The sequence below is a fragment of the Athene noctua genome, chromosome 11, assembly GCF_965140245.1.
Source record: "Athene noctua chromosome 11, bAthNoc1.hap1.1, whole genome shotgun sequence".
Taxonomy (NCBI): domain Eukaryota; kingdom Metazoa; phylum Chordata; class Aves; order Strigiformes; family Strigidae; genus Athene; species Athene noctua.
This window is the reverse complement of record NC_134047.1, coordinates 4,742,684-4,766,589: the sequence shown is the minus strand read 5'-3', so window position 1 is coordinate 4,766,589 and position 23,906 is coordinate 4,742,684. Positions and strand designations below refer to the sequence as shown.

Sequence of the window (23,906 nt, the reverse complement as noted above, 5' to 3'; positions counted from 1 at the left end):
AAATATAGGGAAATCTCACATGACTGCTCTTGGCCTCTGGTTAAAGGGGAAGGAAACTCCTAAAAGATGTGGCTGTCCCAATGCTTCCCCTTTCCTTTGGCAGAAGAAAGAGTTAAATCATGCATATTACTGTATTAACACTCATATTACTTTTTTTTAATTCAAGACCTGGGTATGGCAAAACACATGGGGTAAGAAACTATATTATTTGCTTTTACATCTTTGCAGAAAAGATCTCTTTGTTAGAGGTTTACCTAGAAAGACTTAACTAGCAGCCCCCAAATACTCCCATACAGCTTCCCATATATTCACGCTTTGGTGGTCCTCCTAGAGCTGACATTCCTTTGGGAACACTTCTAGCTCACACCCACCTTTTCACCTTGACAAATTCTCTTATTGCAGTATGATGTATGAATGAATGGGCACATCTCACCTGTATCTACTGTGACAGCCACTAAAATCGCCGAGTCTCCCTCCTCCCAGCCTGAGCTTCTTTACCCATGGCAGGAGGCTCTCAAATTGCAATTGTTGTTTCCTTTCTGCCTTGATGGAGACTGAGGTCTATGATTTTTTTATTGTTAGCCTTTAAATAACTGTAGCAATCAATGGATGTTCAACAGGAAGATTTTGTTTGAAGACTACCAGTAAATTACGGAAGCCTCCTGGTATAAGAAATTTTAAAGAGGGGACAATAATCACAATGTGGAAATATCAGAAGGCTCGAAGCCCTGCTAGTGCTCTTAAAAAGAGAAAGTGCAAGGAGATCTTTAAACCAGTTTGCAAGTCATCTGTCTTTCGTGACCTCTGTTGTCGGGCAGCTCAGTGGTTACAAAGTATCTGGACACATAACTACTAGTCATTAACGTCTTGATAAATGGCAGATGCCTCCCTGTAATATGTGAACCTATAAAAGTAAGACCGTAGCATGGATAAAGAATCTGCTAAAAGTAAGAATTTGTGGTGGGTTGACCTTGGCTGGATGCCAGGTGCCCACCAAGCTGCTCTATCACTCCCCTCCTCAACTGGACAGGGGAGAGAAAATACGACGAAAGGATCGTGGGTTGAGATACAGAAACAGAGAGATCATTCAAGAGATTACTTTCACACGCAAAACAGAATCGACTTGGGGAAAATAATTTATTACCAATCAAATCAGAGTAGGGTAATGTGCAATAAAAACTAAATCTTAACAACACCTTCCATGCACCCCTCCCTTCTTCCCGGCCTCAACTTCACTCCTGATTTCTCACCCTCCTCCCACCCAGCAGTGCAGGGGGATGGGCAATGGGGGCTGTGGTCAGTTCATCACCCTCTGATGTCTCTGCCGCTCCTTCCTCCTCAGGGGAGGACTCCTCACATTCTTCCTCTGCTTCAGTGTAGGGTCCCTCCCACAGGGTACAGTCCTTTGAGAACTTCTCCAATGTGGATCCTTCCCATGGGTTTCAGCTCTTCACAAACTGCCCCAGCATGGGTCTCCCACGGGGCCACAGCTCCTGCCAGGAGCCTGCTCCAGCGTGGGCTCTCCACGGGGTCACAGCCCCCTTCGGGCACATCCCCCTGCTCCGCCGTGGGGTCCCCCCCGGGCTGCAGGTGGGTGTCTGCTCCCCCGTGGAGCTCCCTGGGCGCAGGGCACAGCTGCCTCCCCACGGGCTGCCCCACGGGCTGCAGGGGAACCTCTGCCCCGGGCCTGGAGCACCTCCTGCCCCTCCTCCTGCACTCACTTGGGCTCTGCAGGGCTGTTTCTCTCACATATTCTCACTCCTCTATCCCAGCTGCTGTTGTGCAGCAGGTTTTTTGCCTTCTTAAATCTGTCACCCCAGAGTTGCTACCACCATCTCTGATGGGCTCAGCCTTGGCCAGCGGTGGGTCCATCCTGGAGGCGGCTGGCATTGCCTCTGTTGGACACAGGGAAGCTTCTCATAGAAGCCACCCCTGCAGGACACCGCTATCAAAACCTTGTCATGTAAACCCAACACAGAATTTTTCAGGAAATATTAATCTTTAGAGGCCTGGACTTTGTTGATGAACAGGAACTTTTAATGTTGTTTATCTAGCAGGCACATCCATTTGTTTCCCCAGTGTCATTATTTGCTGTGCCATTCTCAATGTATCGCTGTACCTTGATCTATCCACAGTCCCAGATTGTTATCTGCAAGTCTCATTACACACCAGAAGGACAATACCCCCAGGAAACAGAGACCATCTTCATACAGGACTATATCATTCTGACTCTTAACTCTAATTCAATCCTACACTCCTACTTTTAAACCTACATCTCACTTTAATGTGTAAATTAGCCACTGCTTTAAAGCAGCACTGCTAGATAATGTGCTCTATTATTATTTTTTAATGCAGATCTAAGAGGACATAATGCAAAGGATCTTTTCATGAACGAAGCCCAAAGGGTGGTGTTTTTTTTCTTCCCAGCTATCTTTTTTTTTTTTTTTTTTTTTTTCATTTGTTACATGTTAAATTCCTTTTTGACATACCCTGGTAGAAATAAACCAAAAAGGACAAAGGAAATTCCATACTGGATAAATGTAAAGAACAAAGAGGAAAACATAAAAAAGATAAATGAATACACTTACTAAACTAACCAAACAGCCAGCTGAAATGGCTGATTAATAACTATCCTCATACAGCCTGTACTGCAGACACTTTCTAACAAGTACTGTAAGCACAAGACATGTTTATTGAATATTGAAAAATATAAAATGGATATAAAACATGATTAGTAGGAAGGACAACTGTTAGAGTTGGTTTCAGATAAACTAAATTTGCAGGATTTATGAGTTCCCTTCAAGAGACTAATGGATGTTTAGACGACTAGAGAGAGGAAAAAAATTGGATTTTGGTATTTCTTTAGCAGTTCCAAGCTTATCACTTGGAGTATATAATTCTTCTTAGCCTGTTCTGCTAAATGAAGAATATGTCATCCCATTCAGTTACAAAACTCAAAGGTTAAACAACTAAACCACACAGCTTCTAAAATGCATCACACTCTCCTGGCAGATGGAATAATTAAAGAGAAACTGAGTATGGTATCAACAATAAATATATGGTAGCCAGAGAAGTGAGGGAATAAATTAAAAATACACCGTATGTGCAAATGAAAGTAGACTGCTGAAGAGTTCAAATAACCTGCTCCCAGAGGATACTGGTTAGAAGAGGTAATATTTTACAGACAGCAGAGGACTAGATGGTCTTCCACAATTTTAAAATGTGCTTAATATTCTGAAGACATGGGCCACAGTAACTTGTACTGTTTAATGTTTCTATTAACTCTCATTTATAAGCAAGCAGCATCTGACCACACTCAAAGCCCAATAAGGGCTTTTTAAGATTGCCAGCAACCTTAATCCAAGGTGACTATTTCACTGCCATATCTAGAGAGGTAACCCATTTCAGCTTCAAAGCCCTGAGACAGAAGAGCTCTGTATCTACAGCTCTCTTAAACACTGTCTGGATGGTTTGAATGCGAAATTAGGCCCTCTTGGGTGAGAGATCCTTGTAAATACACATATGATCTATTCTGCTCCATGTAATTGTTAACCTCAGAAACACCCAGACTGGAGATTACAGAGTGCGTTTGTTATGAAGATCAGGCCAGCTATTAATAAAGACCAATCTGGTGGATAAGTTACAGTTACAATGAATACTGGCAATGAGGGAAAATCAAAGAGAAAACTGCCTGTATCAGAAAGCTATCTCCAGAGGTGTTATGAATTCATTTTATTTCCTATTCTTCTCTGACCCAGTTGACATTATTATTGAATATACATGTACTTGTTTGTCTTTTCATCCATAGCTAATGCAAACCACCACTTTAGGGAAAGAGTGGGATTAAGTAGGATTTTTTATTTCATTATTAGAGCAATGCCATTTACTCTTAACAGTTGAAGTTGTGTCAGCACATTTATTATAATCTACAATTTTCAGAGGTTTACAATTTGGAAAGTGAAATTATTGCAAAGCAGAAACGTCAGGACAATGCAACACATTTATCTGTGGTGTAAGTAGGGGCAATCTCATTGACTGACTACAATACCCACTTTCTCCAGGGATGAATCGGCTCCCAAAGCAGATTGTTCCTACATTACAAATTTAACTAGACAAATGGCTGAATGAGGGCTTTATTAGGATGAGTTCTGTAAAAGTGTCACTAGAATAGTAACAACAAAATATTATTTTTAGGAGCCTTGAACTTGTACCAGGCCTCTGAAGATGATGAGACGGACCAAAATAAAAATGAGTTATTTTTATAAGTTTATTATGATTTTGGCATATCAAGCTAAATTTTTATCTTCCCCCTTGACTCTTCATGCATTTTCCAAAAATATCTTTAATAAAAATGCCATGAAAATAAACCAGTTTAAAGATAATCAGAAACTCCTGTGTATCTGCTCTCTTAACAGATAATGTCAAAAGGATATGCAGGTCCCATCATGGCTTCGGTTTCCCAGTGGGACAGACTGTTTTATACCTTTTTCCTGTCCATGTTCAGCTTGAATGAGTCATGGAGCCACTCGAGCCGGTCCCAACAGTTGTTACAGCATGAGTTACTCAGTTAAAATGTTAAGTCTAGGCACATTTTTTTTTTATCTGCTTCAGAGAAATCATGAATAGTGAGAGGCCAAAGCTGCAGAGCAAGATGACCCAGGACTTGATGAGACTTTTGGGGTCACTGAAATAGGTCTTCCCACCCATCAGTGCTGGGAGGAGTAAAGGCAGCAGAACCTCAGCTCATCTCTGGGGTCTGGGCTGAACCTTACTGGGGTGCCACCAAGCTCAGCTGCATGCACACTGAAACTGCACTCATAGCCCATCCCGACTGTTGAGTTCAGCAGATGTTTTGTACACTCCAGACCTGCTGGTTTGGGATCCTGTGAATGAGCAAGTGAGGATTTGATTAGGAGATGTGAGATAACCTCCTCCCTGAAAAAGCACTATCACAATATAACTCAATTTCAGATATTTTTATAGAAGACTATTAAGTTCTTGAAGGAGTATTTTCAGAGCTCAACATTGTTTTCATGTATAACGTATTTAAATGCTTTTTACAAGTGAATAAGGTCCGTATTTCCAGCAAACTTCTAAGAATGCTATGCATTTCCTCCTGCTCTGGCTGTGTTGGGCTGTGATGGGGGTACACTGTGTTTATAATAAGACATTTTAGGTTTGGTGAGACAGCTTCATCAAGGAGAAGGTGCTTAAAAGGCAGCCTAAATACAATGAGTTTCTGCACTTCTAATTTGCTCTGGGATCAGTTCACCACTGCGTTGGAGCTCCACTCAGATGTAAAAAAAGCCTTGTGGGAATGAAAAGGATGGAGAAAAGGGAAGAGGAGGTTGCAAGCAGACAGCGAAGGGAATACTAGGCAATTCCCTAATCCTGAGCTGCCTAGAAAATTAACTCACTCACGTCAAACCACATTTGTACAAAATGCATAACCCATCTGGGTCATATCACAACAAACACAAGTATTGCTTCTGCAGGAAGGGGGACAGGCAATGGAGTTAACCAGACATACAGACATGCCATTCTTTTCTTGCCAGGTTTGTCTCTGGTAAAATAGAAATATATTTCCAAAAGTCCCACTTTTCAAGATATTTACCCATTTGTTTTTGTAAATCTGTAACATTGTCCTTGCAACCTCAATGGGCAAACCACACTTCTGTCCTGTTAGTAGGGTAGGATGTATTGCTTAAATGTGGCTGAAAAGGTAAAGATGAAACAGTGCCTAGTGACACTAGAGACACAGCAGAGCACAGATAAGGAGAAGCAGTGGCTGGTACGGGAAGCATACAGAGGATGTGGGTGGTCTCCAGGGAAAGAGTTCCCTCCTGCTTCAACCTTCCACTGATACAAAAGGACAGTTCTAAGTGGAGGTTTCTGGGATTTAGATTGGAGTAGCATGTGCTACAACTAGTTATTCTGTTCACTATTAAAGAGAGAGCTTAGATTGTTATAGCAAATTTCACTTGTGATACTTAAGACCTAAATCCAGAACAGGCAGGAATCAAATAAATAAACGTCTTTGAGATGAAAAGACAGTACATCACCATCCTGAGCTATGACGCCCTTGTTACACTCTTGTTTGCAGCAATACCTGTGTAGAGGGAACACTGTCCATGCAAATAGTGACTAGCACTGAGATGCAACCTTTTCTATCCCTCAACTTTCATGGAAATAAGGCCATCAGTTCAACACAATCTATGCCGGTTTACCCTATGGACTTTATACCAAACTTGTTTTTCATATTCCTAGTGCATTTCTCTGTAGTATATAAGACTTCTCTGAGAGTGGTAACTCAAAAGGTATCATGCAAATGACAAACTGTATAATGGAATTCAGATGTATTTCGAGAATGTGTTGCACACACTGGAGCACAATTTTATCATTTATCAAGGGGGAAGAAGGGGGCCTACGTGTGTGAAAACATCTAACAATAGATTTCCCCAGAGAAGTTCATAATACAGTGGACAAAAAACCTGGGGAAATGAAAATAAATGGTAGAGTAATTCCAAAGGAAAAAAGAAAATCTTTTGTTTTAAAACATCTCATCGATAAATCTTGAAACCTGATATTCATTCTCTTGCTGAAATATGCAAGTCATCTTTAAAATATTTCCTCTGAGATATTGTAAGAGTTGCGGTAACAGAAAATCTCAGAAGATTAAATGGAATTTACAAGCACCATTTACCTTAATAGTCAGGGCCAGGGATTTTATACATGCTTAAATATAGTTTATTAATTTTTCCTTCTCATCCACCATTTTCTTTCAGTATATTCTTGTCAATGATGAGGTCAGTCTGGCAACTCTTACTCACAGGAGTAACTTCTACTTGAGTAGTTTCAGTGGCCTGAATAGGACTACTTTGCTTAAGGTATGGATCAAGCTCCCAGCCTCTGGCCTGAAATTGCCTCCCTTCAGAAAGAACCGAACTCAAGTTTCATGTCTTCCCCACAAAAAAGCTGTGAGCAATAGAGGCACGTGGTCTCTTCCCTCCCGCAGGAGAAGGCACACATTAGCCTTGTAACACGGTCAGCCTCCCTCTGGCCCAGTTGATGGAGAAAGATGGCTTGCTAAGAAACATTCCATTTTGTGTTGTCACACTCAGCCTGCCTTACTGTTCCTGGCACCATATCAGTAATTAGTGTAATTACAGCTGGTGAGAGAGAAGTAACCCCTGTGGTTATCTATTAGGTACCTCACAATCGGAGAGTGCACTTCATTACTCATCTCTCTGTATCACCTCTTAATTTCAACAGGATTAAGCAAAATTAATTCTTTCAGTAGAAGAATTTCTTTATCTAGCCATCCATTAATCTCTACGTATAAAAAGCTCTTCAAGGCAACTAAAATATTAAGTTGCTACTAAGCGCATTATAACTACTGCTCTGTTGACAGGCATGTTGTTTTTCCTTAAAGCTGAGACAAGAACTTTGGGAGGGAAGAGAAACCTACTGCCAAATTTTATCTCTGTATTATAAGCATAGATGAAAATCTCTATGTTTAGCATGAATGATACTGTAGTGTATCCAATAACTTCATATCCATATTGAGGTCCAATCCTGCTCCGAAAGAACATTTCCAATAGAATGGGAGCAGAATTGGGTCAAAATATTTTAACAGTGTAATAGGCAGTATAAAAAGAAAAAAAAAGCAGCATCTTTTTGTTTCAAGATGGTGAGCTTATATTTTTGTCTTAATAACACTAATACCATCATTTATGCCTTCTGTCTAGAAAAGTGCAATCTCTATTACACTGCGTCTCTCTCAGCATCCAGTGACTTCCCAGTACAACATACCTTTCTGTTTGGCAAGGCATGAGAATGATGTATCACTGAAGCAAAAAGGGGGAAAAAAAAAGAAGAGAGAGAGATGAGAGGCAAGAACAAAGAAAAGTGTGGGTCCAGGAAAAATACAGGGAGGTACTAATAAGAGTTTCTAAAAATGCAAGTGTAAAACTTGTATTCTTTAAGTTTTTGAAGAATAAAAATGAGGACTCCACCTTTTTTAGTGTGCCAAATTCTGCTGGTGTGTACAAAGCATTTACTATTTTCCCTTTGATCAACTGCAATGGCTGATATAATTTTGGATTCTGCTATTTATCAAGAGCAATATATAGTCCAAGAGCCATTTCTGTGATACATACTCATTTCCAATACATTCCACATGAAAAACACCTGCTTACTGCAACCATATTTGATTAAAACTGTCTTCTAGCCAGAGCACCAGTATTTTCTCTGGTAAACAAGGTTTCACTTGGCATATTTACACACAAAGGCTTTGGGAACTTAGCACACAGTTAAACAATGATTGATAATTCTACAGCAACTTGCAAAGGTGACTTTAAAAAATCATACCAGGAAATATATTAAAAAAAGTTGTTCAACAGGGAACAAATAACACAGGACTGGCTCATCTATCCTGTGTTCTACAGTGCATATGGAAGGACATTAATTTTATTCATTGATTATATTATCTTTTATTTTATTCCTTTTTTAATCTGATAGCAAAGTGAGTCCTTCAAGGAGCTGTTTGATGAGCTGTCACTACCAACACAACATTCGCAAATCTCTCTCTGTTCACTGTTTTCCCCTTACGTAGACTAATCTCATATCTGAAGAGCAGAGTTCTTTTGTTTCTGCAGACTGGAAATGAGTTGTGTCTGGTAAATCTTCAATAACCTGGTCTAGAGTGGAAGCAGCTTTTTTTGTTCATGAAAGCCTTTACACTGATGCATTTTTGCAGCTCTTTCTGCCATTTGAACTATTTGCCTGTAATTCCAAACTGCTGTCTGCGAAGTTCAGTGTCATGGAGAAAGACTGCACTTCAGTGTTAGTGATAAGAATAACACTGAGTCCTCAAGGCACTTTATAGAGGCAATACGGACTGAGATAACTGTCTTCTCTGGCATGGGGACTGTGGGGAGCTGGGCAGTGGGGTGATGAGGAAGAGAAACTTGTCCAGCATCTGCTCTGGGGTAAGGCTGCACAGTATCTCACCAGTAGTGCCAGTGTGTTCCAGTCTGTGAGCTGCAATGGTACCCAGAGCCCTTCCACACCAGCTGTGTGTGACACTGGCGCTAGTATCCACCTGTCCTCCCAACCACAGACCGATCGCAGCAGCCAGTGAGGGCAATGGATGTTCTACACCTCCAATAGGCACCAAAACGCACACAGGGGGAGCCCCTGCCTCCTTCTTCTCACTACCCTGACAGTCCTGTGGCAGGACCTCAGGAGGATGGGTGTGGTTTTCCAGTCTTTCTCTACAAACAAGTCAACTTTATCCACCCTTCACAAACAAGGATGGATCTGAAGAGCCAAAAGAGTCCCAGGGAGAGCTCTGAGCGAGCAAATCGAAGCAGCTTCCCGAGCCTTGGATGCTGAGAACACATCAAGTAAATAAAAAGTACAACAGAGGACAGTTTATCCCCAGTTCACAAATAATTTCCCTACTTGAAACTCTTTCAGTCGTAACAAGGCCCAACAATCTCTTGACTACAATTAACATGAGAACTACTTCCCTCCATAGCCTCCATTCCTTAACAAAGTCTTTGAACTGTGTTCATTGCCAATATATACTTATGCCCTGAAACCAAACACAGGTCTGCAAAAGGGTACTGTTCAGTTCATGTTTCTTCAGTGCAGACACATCACCTCCTAGGGGTTCACAGCACTCTAATATGATGTGGGAGATTTTCACTCAGTTTTCATAGCTTGAGCACATATAGAAGGGAAAAACTATTTTGTCTAGTAAAAACTATTTCTGTTTAGTATTAGGCTTATCAGAGTTTTCCAGCTCAAACATTAATGCCATTAGGATCATGTCTTGGTTAAGGAGATATGGACAAAAAGAACAGAGGAAGACAGAGAAAGGAATGATTCTATGATTCTATAAAAATCCCTTAAAAAGTAGTGATAGAAAAGTGGAAGAAAGAAGGCAAAGGTGAAGAAAAGGAGGAAGAAAATGCCAAAGACAAACTAAACCCAAGTATTTCACTGTGCTTTTGTAGAATATGCACTTGTGCCAGCCTTGGTTGGAAGGAAGAATGGAAGGGATAGGAAAGGAGCAGACATGATCTCTTCTTCCTGATACAAAGGATATTTTTCTTTAGTAGAAACACCACTTTTTAAGTGACCATTAGAAGAAGTTTGCTCAAATTACAGTATTTGTTAATGTGAGGAAACTTGCAAACTCTTAAAATGAACTCAAGAGATCCTCAAAAGCTCTGGCACTGCTGGGATCTGCTCATCCCTTCACAGAAAGGATAAGAGTATTTGGCAAAAAGCAAGTTGAAAGCAAAGCCTGCCAGTTTCTTTCACAACACCAACCTCTAAAAAAGCTGTAGTGGGACCAATGTCCTCATATTTTAAACAGTGCAGTGCGAGTGGACCCTAACTAATCAGAGGAGTGGAGGAATAGCAACAAAGACTCTCTGACAGTGATCTCAGGTTGAGAGGTTTTTGAATCTCTGGGATGAATTTGTCCTCAAGAATAAATTGTCTCAGATGAGTGTCCTATAACCCAGTAAAGAGGTCTGGCTGCTTCATTTCAGTGCAAATGAACAATAACTTCATAAAACTGTAAAGTATTTATTTACGTGTTCAGAACGAAGACTCAAGATGTTTAATAAAGACTAGCAGGGGGAAAACTTCCAGTGGCAGACATTGAAAAGGCAACACAATGCAGCCATGATGTGGTTTTCAGGGATATGCTAGGCTATGGAGAATGGGAGCTTTAGCTTCAGAAATGGTGTTTGTTCACATGGAGAAAAGTGAAATTTGTCACATGTCAGATTTTTAAAGAATGCTTTAAGCTTAGCACTTGACTTAAAGAGAGATTTTCAGGGGTGTGCATTACCAAAGCAGGATTCCAAGAGGGGATGCAAGTCCTGTGTACTGGCCTGCTAATGGTGCATGGTGAAGGAAGAGCAGGAGTCAGCCATAGAGATGAGCAAGCACCAGGGACTTATGAGGGCACGAGAGAACTGACTGGGGTTTTCAGTACTGCAAAAACATTACACCTTTTTAAAACATACTGCTGGACTGTGCCTGGTCACAAGGTAGTTTGGGGTTGGTCAGTTTGCAAAAACCTTCATAGAGAGCAAAGATAAGGTGATCTTGGGGAAGGTGAGCTTCATTTTCACTGCAGTAAATTTCTGATCAGGTTTTAAAGCCACTTCCCTTGTAGCTGCAAAATCCTACATGGATAATCCATACCTATCCCACTGATCTGATACAAATTTTGCAAAGAGAAATGAATCTTCAGTAAAGCAGTTCACTTCTATCCTTAAATGAACATTCTGTTGATTAATCTAAAAATGTAAAAACAGATTAATCCAAGCAGTACTAAAACTAATATAAATAGAGGGGATAAAACCAAAGCAAGACTAAAACTAATATAAATAGAGGGGATAAATGAATAAAACACTTAAATGATTTCTGAATCTGGATGATTTATAAGGCACTGAATATGCATGATAGAAATCAACTACCAAGCACAGTCCTGAAAACACTGACTCATGCAAGTAATCCTTGTTCCTGCAAGCACTATTTTTCAGGCTCAGATCCAAACACAATGCCTGACACTGTTTGCTCTGATAATCACTCTAAGATAAACAGATATGAATAACTGCAAATACTTCCAAGCATTTCCTTTCACTTATAATGTAAAAAGAAAAATTAGAGGATAAAATGAAAATGTATGTTTCCACTTCCAGATTTCATACATCATTAATTCTGTAAAAATATATCTGTCTTCATGCTGATACTTCTCTTTGCTTGGCAAGCTTGAAGAATGCAATATGCTTGATAACCTGATTGAAAATTTGATCCTATTGTTTAACAAAATGAGGATTGTTTCATAAGGGGCTCCACCATGTCTGTGCACATTTTCCCCTAAGTAACAGTGTAAGACTTGTATTTCCCCAGACAGCTGAACATTTATGTTGATGTACTTGGCTACAGATCCAATCTTGCACTGGCTGTAATACAGGAGAATTTTCTTTAGCATTTTGAATTATGGCACTGAAATAATTTAGCAGTGCCTTCTGTGCATGTTAAACAAGTTTTCTGATGTAGTTAGCTCTTACTGAAAGTTTGTTTACCCTACAAATTGTGCCACATGGTTAAACCACACTTTGGCCTGAAATCTACAGAGGTTATTTTTTTCAGTATCAGTGTAAATGGTGTAACTCTGGAAAAGCTAGCATTTCCCCACGTTAATGCACACCCCATGTGCAAATACTCTCTTTTATATTCCCCAGGAAGGCCAGGTTACTTTTGAGCTATCTGCTAATTTGTGCTTGTAGAGCTCTCTCAAGTGTTAGAAGAACGAAGCTAGGAAGAACCAAGAAAGAAATATTTAGTTATTGGTTTAAAAGGTTATAGTAGAGACACCCACAGACACTGTTTATGCCTATTTATGGAGAGCAAACCTTGCAAGTTACTACCATGGTTCTAATCCTAGTAAGAACATGACATATATTGACATTTCCATCATAAGGAGAAAGATGACCTTCTTTAGCAGCTCACTGCTTTAACATCTCTCTCCCAAAGCCATCCTGAGACCATTCTGGTCTTACTCTAGTGCAAAGCCTTTGAGGAACATTGTGGTTGATTCTCTGAGATAGGTTAATATTATTTTCATACCAAACTCATTTAGTTATGAGATGAAATGCATGTTACCATTGAAAAAATCCTTGAAACTCATAACATGGTCCTCAGTGCTAAAAACATTACAGAAAATAACATTCTGGAATCCCAATTTTTTGCCTCTTTTTTTGTACATTTATACCAGGCCTGGCACTTGGTTTCTTTGTCCATGACTAAAGTATTTCAATGTTATTAAAATACAAATAAGCAAGAATATTAGTACATAAAATTGATAAATGGATACTCAATCCTTTCTCGAAAGGGCAAACCTAGGGGTGATGCAGACTAAACTTCATTTAATTGATAAAGTCTAATGATGTCATGACTCTGCAAAGACAAGTAATAGTATAATAATATGTCAAAATTTTCACATTGGATCAGGCCTGTGGTACATCTAGTTCTGCATCTTGTCACAAGGAGACTGTTCAATGTAAAAAAATGTAAGTACTGAATTATTCTTCCTAATACAACTGGAATGTGACATTGGTTCATTACGCTCATGGAGTCCATATGTCTCCCAAACTCTTTATTCCAATCTTTTTTCAGAATCTCTTTGAACCCTGGCTGTACTGTTAGAAGCAACCTGAGTCCTAATTGTATGCTGTGTAAGAACCTATTTATTTCTCTTGACTTTCTGAATTTCACGGAATGCCTCCTTGCATTTAAATTGTGAGAAAAGGAATGAGAATTGTCATAGGATCTAAGTGGATCTAAGTGCTTGCCTCCCATCAAATTTCACTAGGGTTTCAAAACTTAATATTCTATCAGGACTGTTGCAAGGACATAAAGTACCTTTTTTCATATAATACTTTTTTACTTTCTCATCTTACTTTACACACCTGCTGCAGCAAGTCTAAATCTTAGTGACAACTATCATCTAAGGAACAAGTGTGTACATTTACCTTATGTCTGACATACAAGCTGCAAAGTCCTCCCCACTTCTGCTGAGTTTTGATGTTAGTTCAATTGAAACGGGATGAGTCCCACGAAGAGGAAACTGCATGATATACCTTGCAATTGGTGCGTGAGCTGTTAATCTACAGACTAATCCAGTTGATACATAAGGTTGGGTAGCTGGGTAGCTATCAGGGCACAACGTTACCTTTCATCTCCTAAGGTAATGCAAAAGTTATATCTCAAATCCAATTTAAATTGGTGCTCCCTTGAGCTCAAAGATAATTTCTCTCTAATCCTCTTCTGGTTGTCTATAGGGTAACCTTCAAAATCTCAGACATGACACTGTAAAAAAATGATCAAGTCATAATTTTTTTAGCACAAAACCTAGCTATTTTTCCTGGTGGCACTACGTTCCAGCTGTTATCAGATTCAAGAATTCTTCAATTGCCTTGAACTCTGCATTTATTTTACTTTTCCAGATTTTTGCCAATAAAAATACCTCAGCACTGCTTGAAGAGAAAATAATCTTGTCAGTTTTATTGTGCCATATCTGAGATGATGAAGGTCATGCTAACTACAAGTCTGTTCCAATTGCTACGGGGTTGGGTGAGGTGGGCTTTTTATTTTATTTTTGGTTTTCCCCTTGCTCCTACCACAAAGTAATAGGGATTTTCCCCTTTCATTCATCTTGCCTTTTGTTGTTTTTAATCGACCACCCATCAGTGCCGAATTGCCTTGTAACTGTCTGCTGAGCTTTCATTTGACAGAGATAGCTGCTATTGTTAACACGAGCCTTCACTTCAGCCCATTTAACTTTCCTCAGTTTGACAGCTTCACAATAGCCACCTTCCATCTAAAGAAAACTGTGATTTAGTAGAAAGGGAATGTGGGACAACAGCCTGATCTGTCACTCAGTCTCCAGTGAGTTCTCTTGGCATAAAGTTCCCCCACAAAGCCAGAGGATGAAATACTACACAAAAATAAGGCGGTCATGAGACATGTTCAGTTATATATTCTGGTAAAATCTAAACAGCAATCACACTTAAAAATATAGCCCTTTCCTGTCAGTAATACCTTGTGCTGGGCAGGAAAAGAAATATTTTGACTGATTTTAAATTTCCATTTTTTACTTACATCCAGAGCAATGCTTGACTTTTTTTTTTCCTCTCTTTTATTCACCTAGTAATTGTTCTCAGATTGATCTACAACAACTCCTAGTGGAAACAATATGTCACAAGTAAATTAAAGCTTTCATTGGACCAGTCCTTGGTCCTACTCCATGTAAGTCTACATGAAAAGATGTTGATGAATTGAGTCCTCCCTTACCAACAATTAAAATAGTCAAACCATAGCTGCCTAAGCACAGCCTCAAGAGTACTCCCCAGCTCAGCTCCACACTCAGCTTTCCAGTCATACACAGTTTGGAAATACATTTGTAGCTGATTTTTTACAGTTGTGCATTTATGCCTAATGCTCTCCTGCATTTATGCTTAAATTTGGTTTTATCATTTGGCACAAATGTCAAGCTGTAGACATCCCACTATTTGATCTGCAGGCACCATTTTTTTTCTAGCCATAGTTAAATAACTGTATTATTTTCTTGTCCAGAATACTGGATCCCAGTTTGATGAACACTTTCTTGTTAAAAAATGTGTCTAGAAAATTGAATTTGATTACCATAAAACATAATTTATTTCAGTCCATCTATATTCCTTTCTCAGAGCTCTCATTAACTTCAACAGAAGAGGAATGAGAAAACAGAGTTGGTACAGCCACATGCTGCAAAAGGAACCCCCTGAAATGACTGTTACGTCCACCTGAGTTTGAGAACCATTTCCTAGTATTTAAAATAAATAAGCTACTCTGGTCTGGTAGTGGTGGCTAATCACTGAGCAACCTATGACTTTCTGTTTTGCAGCAGCCATTCAAAACTTCAGTTGTGAGTTTACCACAGCTATGCAGAAAGGCGTGTTCAGAACTGGAGACAGAAAATTGGACGACAGATAAACTCCAGTAAAAAGACAGATAACAGTTACTAGAGAAGCATCTATTGCCCAGAGTTCAGTTGTGAGAGAGCACCCACGAGGCTCTAACTAGGAAGAACACCAGACTGCTCCACTGTTTCTAATTAGGGAGGACATCCTTCATTTTATAGCTCCTGTGGTCTAATTTGTAGAGAGCCATATCCCCTAAAGCTTTCTGTAAACCAAATTAAAACTCATTCCATCAAGGAGTTTTAGCAATATACAGTCTCTGATCACAATACATACTCATGATCGTACAGCTGCTTCAGGCAGTCAGCTGGGGGCGTATTCTTTTTTTTAGGGCTATTCTTTTTCCTTTTTATCAGGAAACAGCAAACTTCTTCTAGGAAAATACATTTTAAAGTCCAGAGAATCTGGTTCTGTTTAAAGAGTCATTCATAAGAAAGAACAGTACATACAGTCTCTCTACTGATTTTCCTGGTATTCTCTAAGTTTTAATTAAAACTTTTTTTTCCCCTACTTTTTTAGCTAAGACACCTCAAAGCTTCAGCCAGCTCAACAAACACTGCTAGCAATTTTTTCTCTAAATGAAAAAAAAAGTTAGTTTAGGGCTTTTTAGGAGACTTAAGACTCCATGAGTGCTTTTGAAGTCTTCAGCCCCTTCTCAATCCAGAAAACATTCATATCATGTGCAGCAGTAACGCAAACATCCTATGATCTACTCTACTGGTCTTTAACCCAGCTCTGGACAAGCAGAGTAAATTCAGTCCGTGTAGCCCTTCAGTCCTTGGCCTACATGCTGCCACTATCAACCAGAGTGCCAAGCGGGATTACAGCTTCTGGATTTGGACACATGTCCATTAGACTCTGTGAGACCTTCAATTCATTTCACACAGGCCACCGAATAGCTCTGAGAGTGCAATGACTTTTGTTCACTAGAAATCTGCCTTGAATTTGAACTTGTAACCTGAAGGTGAAAGGGTCCATCCTGAGTCCCCTTCCCAGTCAGAAGAAGAATTTGGTGTCACTTGGTTGCCGAACTTCTTGCACAGGTACACACACTCACACAGTTCCTGAAAAAACTTCCCTCTTCCATTTCTGTGGGATTTAATACAAATGCACAAGCAATTACCCATGCATCTGGCATGGCTACTTGTATCAATGTGCAAACACTAAGTTAGATGCTCATTTCCTTCCACATGCAAAGGGACTGAGCTAAATTTCTTCAAGAAAGTATTTATCACAGCTGGTGTAATTACTGAATTACCTGTGAAAAACCACTAAGGCTGAGGGATCTAATGAATAAGTGGAAAACTACAGCATAATATTGAACAAATTGTCTACAGTCAAAATATTCCACTAGGTAAAGGTCATATATTCCCCACCTCGAGGAACAGCACAGAGCACTCTGAATGCAGACAGGTGAGAGATTTGCATATATTATGTGAGAGTATTTTGATAAACACTCCCAACTCATTTTGACAACAGGTGGCCAATATGGGAAAGCGTTTCAGACTCTTCACAGTAGCAGTTCAATATTAAAAACTGACCAGTAAGAAATTTGATACGCTGTCCCCAAAATGCTTGAGAAGCTTACGAAAAAGGGACACCCTGTGGCACGCACCATTGCCTGCCCCAGATCCCTGGGATGGTGCTGCTGACCGCTCCGCCTGCTACACACACCTCCTTTCTCTCCACTCTGTATTCCTGTCTCTTTCATGAAGTCTTTATCCACTCATTTCAAACAAAACAAATATATTCACTGTTGTTTAAAGGCTCATCCGCATTTCCTGCGAGTTATTTTCACCATCAGTATTCTATTAAAGTTATTTCAAAGTAATCTGGTGAGAGAGCGAGCAAGAGACTGTGTAGCACTACGTCATGTGTCTTCTCAAACCAGTTAAATCTCAGCAAGAAGTTAAAAAAAAGAGATCTATTTAAAACCAGATTAAGCTCAAGCTGCTAAAGCATAATAAATCGCTCTATTTTAACTGACTGAACTGTGCACACTTAGAATACAAGAGCATATTTCATTTGGGTTTATGCAATTGTTCAGTCTACTTTTCTACCATTTCACCCATCAACAGATGAGAGAACTTGTCAGGCAAAATTGTAGTTAATGATGTTTAATGGTAGCTAAGCCCGATAGACTTGTTTATTTCTTTTCTTCTTTTTTTGTTGCTTTAGTCTCACTGAAATAATGAAAATATTACATGAACAACTTCTATATTATTTGCAGGAAAAGCTTCCATTACCAATGCTAGGTAACATAAAGCTTTATCTGATTTATACAGCAATCTATATAAATCTACTTTTATGTTTTATTTGATTCCAGCCATTAGGCTGTGCTAGGAAGTAATTCTAAAATATCTATCATAGTGGCAATTCACTGTACTATACCAAATTAATCTACATAAATCTATACCTGTGTGCAGGGAACCAGCATGGTACATCACCAGTATAGAGGAGGAACGGATGCCAGTAATTCTACTTGTAGGCTTTCTAGGAAGTTCAAGCTTTTTCTAAACCACTGAGCAGAATACAAATGTCGTCCCCCGTCCCCCCCCCCCCACTGAAAAATTCCCCGGTCTAAATTAACTGTATCATCATTAGCATAGCTCTTACATTTTAAATTTCAGAATATGAAACTGCAGATTAGGGGAGGTATTTCCTCTTTATGAGTGATCTAAAGGCAGAGAGCTGGAGCACGAATGGGCTGTTTGGAACAGAATATCCTTTTAAAAACCTGTATTCCTTACTGATTTAGAGTTCCTTACATAGCTGAAGCCAGTGTATGCTTTGTACAGCTGAATAAGGCCAGCTGGCAAAGTAGAGGCATATCAGTATTCTGACTGCTTTTCTTTTGTTTGAATATTACCTCAGTGGCCGTACACTAAACGATGTGAACTTGATGGGTTTGACTATGACCTCAGCTAAACTGAACAATATGAAGCTGGCACATCTGTAATCTCAGGCTTGCTATTTTTCAATTTATTTTTCACCTGATTTGTATTAAGATGTGGTTCAAATTTTAAAATAAAAATAAAAAGGGCCCTTCTGCATTCCAAATCAATCAGCAAATGCTGGCATGCCAGAAGGCAGGCTTCATCTGCCTCTTCACACCACATTTGGTAGATCCCTGACTTATGAGAGCTTGATTTCTAAATGTTTATGCAGAAAGAAATGCTTTACACATCCGCTCCTTCTCAGATAGCCTACAGGGATTTCTGGCAATACTTTTTTTTTTCCCCCTGCCTTCCAGGTTTTCTCCCTGTGGATGCATAAAGAGATAGTGACAGCAGGAGTAGGCTCAACTCGCAGTGAGCAGCATCCGTACATATTATTGCTATTGACTCCATGAGATAAACTGGACATCTGTCTTTACTTTTAGCAAGTTCAACAAGGATAAACATGAACATGAACGTGGGCTGCCCATGGACAGTTTACTGGTGCTTTTTTATAGCCCATCCCATCACTGTCACTTTTGTCTGAGCTATATTTCAGCCTCAGGTCACAAGAGTTCAAACACAGTCAATTAATCAAATGGTTTCTATGTACATAACTGCAGTTCAATAACTGTTTCCTACTCAACATAACCAAGGAAATGAAAGGAGGAGGTTAATGTGGAGATAGCTAGGTTACGTGTGGAGCTTGAAGCAGCAATCCTTGATTAGCCATCATCAGACAGGGCATTTTATCGGTGGAGTTATTTTATGTGAGACAAAAGAATAAACCCAGGACATTTATGGCCTGATCCTGCTCTCAATAAAGTCAAGTCAAGTTCTTCCATTGACTTATGCCTACTAGTTCAGGATCTATGATCTTGACAATAAAATTAACACAGCAGCAGAAAAACAAAAGAAAGAGATATAAAAACTCTCTCTTACAATGCACTGTGTTTACACTAAGAAAGATATAGGATTCAAGTCTCTAATGTGAAACAACTGCTCCCAAGAGGAGGGAAACTGAATACGGGACACAGTAGCAAATATGCTGATGTGATGGGGAGAAGGGTATTGTATCAGTGCAACGGGTTTACGTCTGTCCTATCAGTGACATGAGGTGGGGTTTGTAAAGTGTCTGATTCTAGCTAGCAGAAGTGGAAGGTCCAAATCCTTCGATCTCTGCTGCCCAAATGTGACCTATTGAATGGGGTGGGAAGCAGCATGCTCAGCCTCCCAGCCACCCATTTAGGACAGCTTTTCTCTGTCTCACCTTTGTAAGTGCTGGGATTCTGCTTCGCATCACCCAAGTCTGTTAAAAAGGGGCCGAAACAAGCCCTCTAAGCAACGTGAGAATTCTTCTTTTTGATGCGATAAAAAACCATAAATATGCGTTTCTAACCACTGAAGACAGCAAGCTTTGGAGGGCTTAAATGGAAAAACCTAGTTTAGATTGAGCCAATTCTGGTATTGCTGCAGGTGTCAAATAGCACTTCCCTTGACAAATGGTCCCAAAGACATCTATGTAAGTTGGTGTTTGAAATGAGTAGGGAGATTAGAATCTGGCCCTTGTTTCATTTTCAGAGATTTCAATGTGTGTTTGTTCTAAGTTTCCCTTCCTTCTAGGATTGCTGGTATTCACTTGGCCTGTCTGTAGAGACAGAGGGATGAGAAAAACAGCACCAGTAAAAAAAAATTATAAAATCCCTAATATATGACCAAAATAGGGTTCCCCCTTCCCCCCCCGTAAAATATGTGGCATAAACAAATTCCATAATGATGCTATGTGTTATAAAAGTTTTATTGGCACTCGTTTGGGATTACCCGCATAACTCGCTTGTGAGTTCACTACTCATGGGTAATGCACTCATCCCAAATGCATGCTAAAAACTAGCTTACGTAAAGTCAGAAGCCTCTTATAGTACAGAGGTTCACAGAAATTATAAAAGTCTCCGTCTATAATAGGCAATGTTTTTATTAAGTTTATGCCAAACATCCTGTATTAAATTCCATAAATTCTTAAACAGTGACATGTATCCTCTCTGCAACTTTACCTTTTTCTCCTCATCTCTAACCACACCTTTGTGTCATATCATGCACATATGGGTGCACCCAGAGAGAACATGATTCCTTGTGCTAGGTCAGCACAAAGACATACAGTACAAAAGAGTTCTTGCTCTAGCAACTGTACAGTCTAAACTGAAGAGACAAGGAATGGGAAGAAACATTATTTCTATTTACAGACTGAGAACGGAGACATAATTTCCAAAAGGTCATACAGGAAGTCCCCATTAGAGCTGGAATTAAAATCAAATTATCCTGAGCACCAATATAGTGCCTTAACAACAAATTCATCCTCATCCTCTTCCAACATCTGTGTTTTTCTTCATCTACTGTATTCCACGCTCATCCCTGTACCATTTAAACATCTCTCTTCGGTACCATAAGCAACATGATCAGCATCTGTCTTGACTTAAAGCATCACACACACAAACTGCACACGGGGCCAAGCCAACGCATGAGGAACATGAGTAAGGTTATCAGGCCATGCATGCAGTGGGTCACAGAGTGACAGTTAAGTTTTGCACAATAACCGTTACCAACCAACCACCTAAACATCGTCTAAAGCAATTCCTTCACCCCACAGAGAAAGTTGCAACAGAAACAGGAAGATAGCTGGTGCTGACTGAGCTGAGCTAAACTGATTTTCCTCAGTTTTCCTTCCCACTTTCCCCTGCTTTGTTCCCTAAACATCTGACTCATGACGATGCATGTGAAGATTATACAGGCAACAGCCACACCTCCTGCACTGCCACATTCAACCTGAAATAAGACCATTACCCAGAGAAGTTCCTCTGGACACTTCTGTGGCTCCAACTACACATCCTGCTTAGAAAGGATTAGGGAGATTTTACTTTAGGGTAATTAACCTCAGGTTTCTTCTTTTTTTTCTGAAAAAAATGGAAAGGAAGCATGAAGGCACCCAAAGTACCTTATTTTCCTCTCAATTTTCAGGTGAAACATTCTGTGAAAATTTATGACAAATATTAAAAATGTAGGCAATATTTTACAGATAATATTTTTCTATCAACTCACAGGTGAGAGAACTCTAAAACTTGGTACAAATTAAAGTTAACCCTTAAAAGAAGCCCCTAATTTGCCATCATAGTAAAAAAAGTGAGATTAAGAAAATGCTTCAGCGAATTGCTAGGCAGATTGAATATTAATGGAATATAGTTATTTCCAAGGAAGCTGGAAACATTAAGTAAGGAAGAACACATTGTCCTTCTCATTTCAGAATGATTTCCTACCTAAAGATAGACATATCGTTTGCTTTTTAATCACTTCAGAGCAAGTAACTTTCTCTAAAATCCAAAGAACGTACCTGCTATTAACAATCTCAGCAGTGTCTAATAAAAAAGCACTTAAGCCCAAACTGTACTTAATTTATACGATGCGTAGCTGTAAGTTATAAACCCCAGAATCCTATGTAGGAATTAAATACTCAGTTTTTCTTTACTGATTCAGGTAGGATTTTCTATCCCTCAATTGTGCAAGCTTGACAGCGGGGGAAAACGAGTCAATTCAACCCTCCAGCAAGAAATTCTGTATCATGGCAGGTGCTGGGAAGAGGAGAGACGCAAGTCTGCTCAGGGAAGTAGGACAGGTAGAAAGTTTACAGACTTTCAGAACATTCTCAGTTGTCAATATAGAATAAACATGTCACCTGTTTTCACTGAACCCATTGGCAAAGCTATCAAATTGTTGAAAAAACCTTTCTTAAAATTTTAGTTAGCATAGACAAGTACATTGCTAAATTGGGTTACAGCAGGAGTGGAAAGTGCCTGAAACAACAGAACAGATCAGATGTTCTGGATAAATGCTGAGCGGAAAGCTATAGGAAGGACAAACATACCTATTCTGCTTAGAAGATATTAAAAAAGAAATGTCAGAGGACCAGTCTGGGGAAGGGGATGGAAAGAAGGAAGGTAATAAAGCAGTAATCTCAGACGCAGATCTGGAATTACCCAAAGTCAGCAGTGCTCTGTAGGGATTTTAAAGAGCACATTTAGAAAATTTGTCAGGAATTAGGAAAGCAGGGTCAATAAAGTTAAACTCTGTCAATAATCACTCTGTAATATGTATAAGGATCTTCCACCACAGTGCCCGAGGGCTACCCCTGAACTTAGAAATGAACTTTTCAAATTTAAAAAGACCCATTTATTACAGCAAGTCATTTGAGAAAATCTTATTATGGAAAAAGGCCTAAAATAGAGCGGGTGTTTTAGCACTCAGGACTCACACACACACACACACACACACACACACGCACACTCCCCAAGAGCATCTATGCACCAAACTTTGCCAAGAGGAATATTTAATGAGAAGTTTTAAAGTCATTAGCCTGGCCATAACAGCACCTCATGTGACTGCAGGGATTTGGGAGGCCTGAGCAGGCCACACACAGTGACCAGGTTATCAAAACACAGGGTCCATCACGTGATGGACAGGGAAGGAGAAGAAATCGGCCTCTCCCATGCCTGGTTGTCTTCACGCCTCTGAAGAACCAAGGCCACGTCTCCAGTGCATCATGGAGTGGTGTAAGGGGATTTTTCACCTCATGCTGAGCAAACTGGTGTCAGTGCAGAGGCAGCGCAACGCTTCGCCCCGCTCAGATGCGCATTACTGCGGCTGCCCGGGGCTGTCGTGGGCCACGAGGACATGATGGGCTCGGGGAGCGTTAATGCAAGGTGACACCACAGCTGTCCCCACGGCCCTCATCCTCGCGGGCACTTTGGAATATCACCCCAGCCTCAGAGGCTCAGCCACAGGCAGTAGGGATATCTTGGCATATGGCCTTCGGGAGGAGAAGAGCTACAAAAATTCATGGCAAGCTTATGCTTTACTTGAGTATTTACATAAAGCATGTGTTCAAAGTTAAAAAGCTCTCCACTCTCTCTTCTATAATTCAAAACATTGCGGCAGTACGGGATGCTATTAACGCTGAATTGCTACAGATACCAACTGCCTGAGACAACAGCCACTTGAAGTGCTTCGCTCCCACTGAAAATATCTAAGGTGAAGGGTGGGAGTTGTGTGCTATGCAACATCAAAGAATGAAATAACAAGTAATTTTGTTTTTTAAGAGAACTACCTAAATTGTGAATGTTTCTAAGAGGGTTATCTAGCCCTAGAACTGGATCTTGCTCTTTTTTTTTTTTCTCAGATGACATTCCAACAGTCTTTTTTATTGTTAAATGGCTCCGTGGCGCTAATCTGCAATGGTATGTTACCAGAAAACAGAAAATGCCCAGAAGTACTTGATAAACATGGTTCTCAAAAAGGACCTTCATGTCTTTCAGATGAATGACTCTAGTAACATCCATGAGATGACTTTTATGACTAAGCATACTGAGAT

The 23,906-nt window shown here is 39.9% G+C and overlaps 1 protein-coding gene across 3 annotated transcripts in view; it reads right to left on the bottom strand.

Moving 5' to 3' along the window:
- AFF2 (ALF transcription elongation factor 2) overlaps window positions 1–23,906 on the bottom strand; it is a 339,763-nt gene that overhangs the window by 91,922 nt on the left and 223,935 nt on the right. The window lies entirely within an intron of this gene.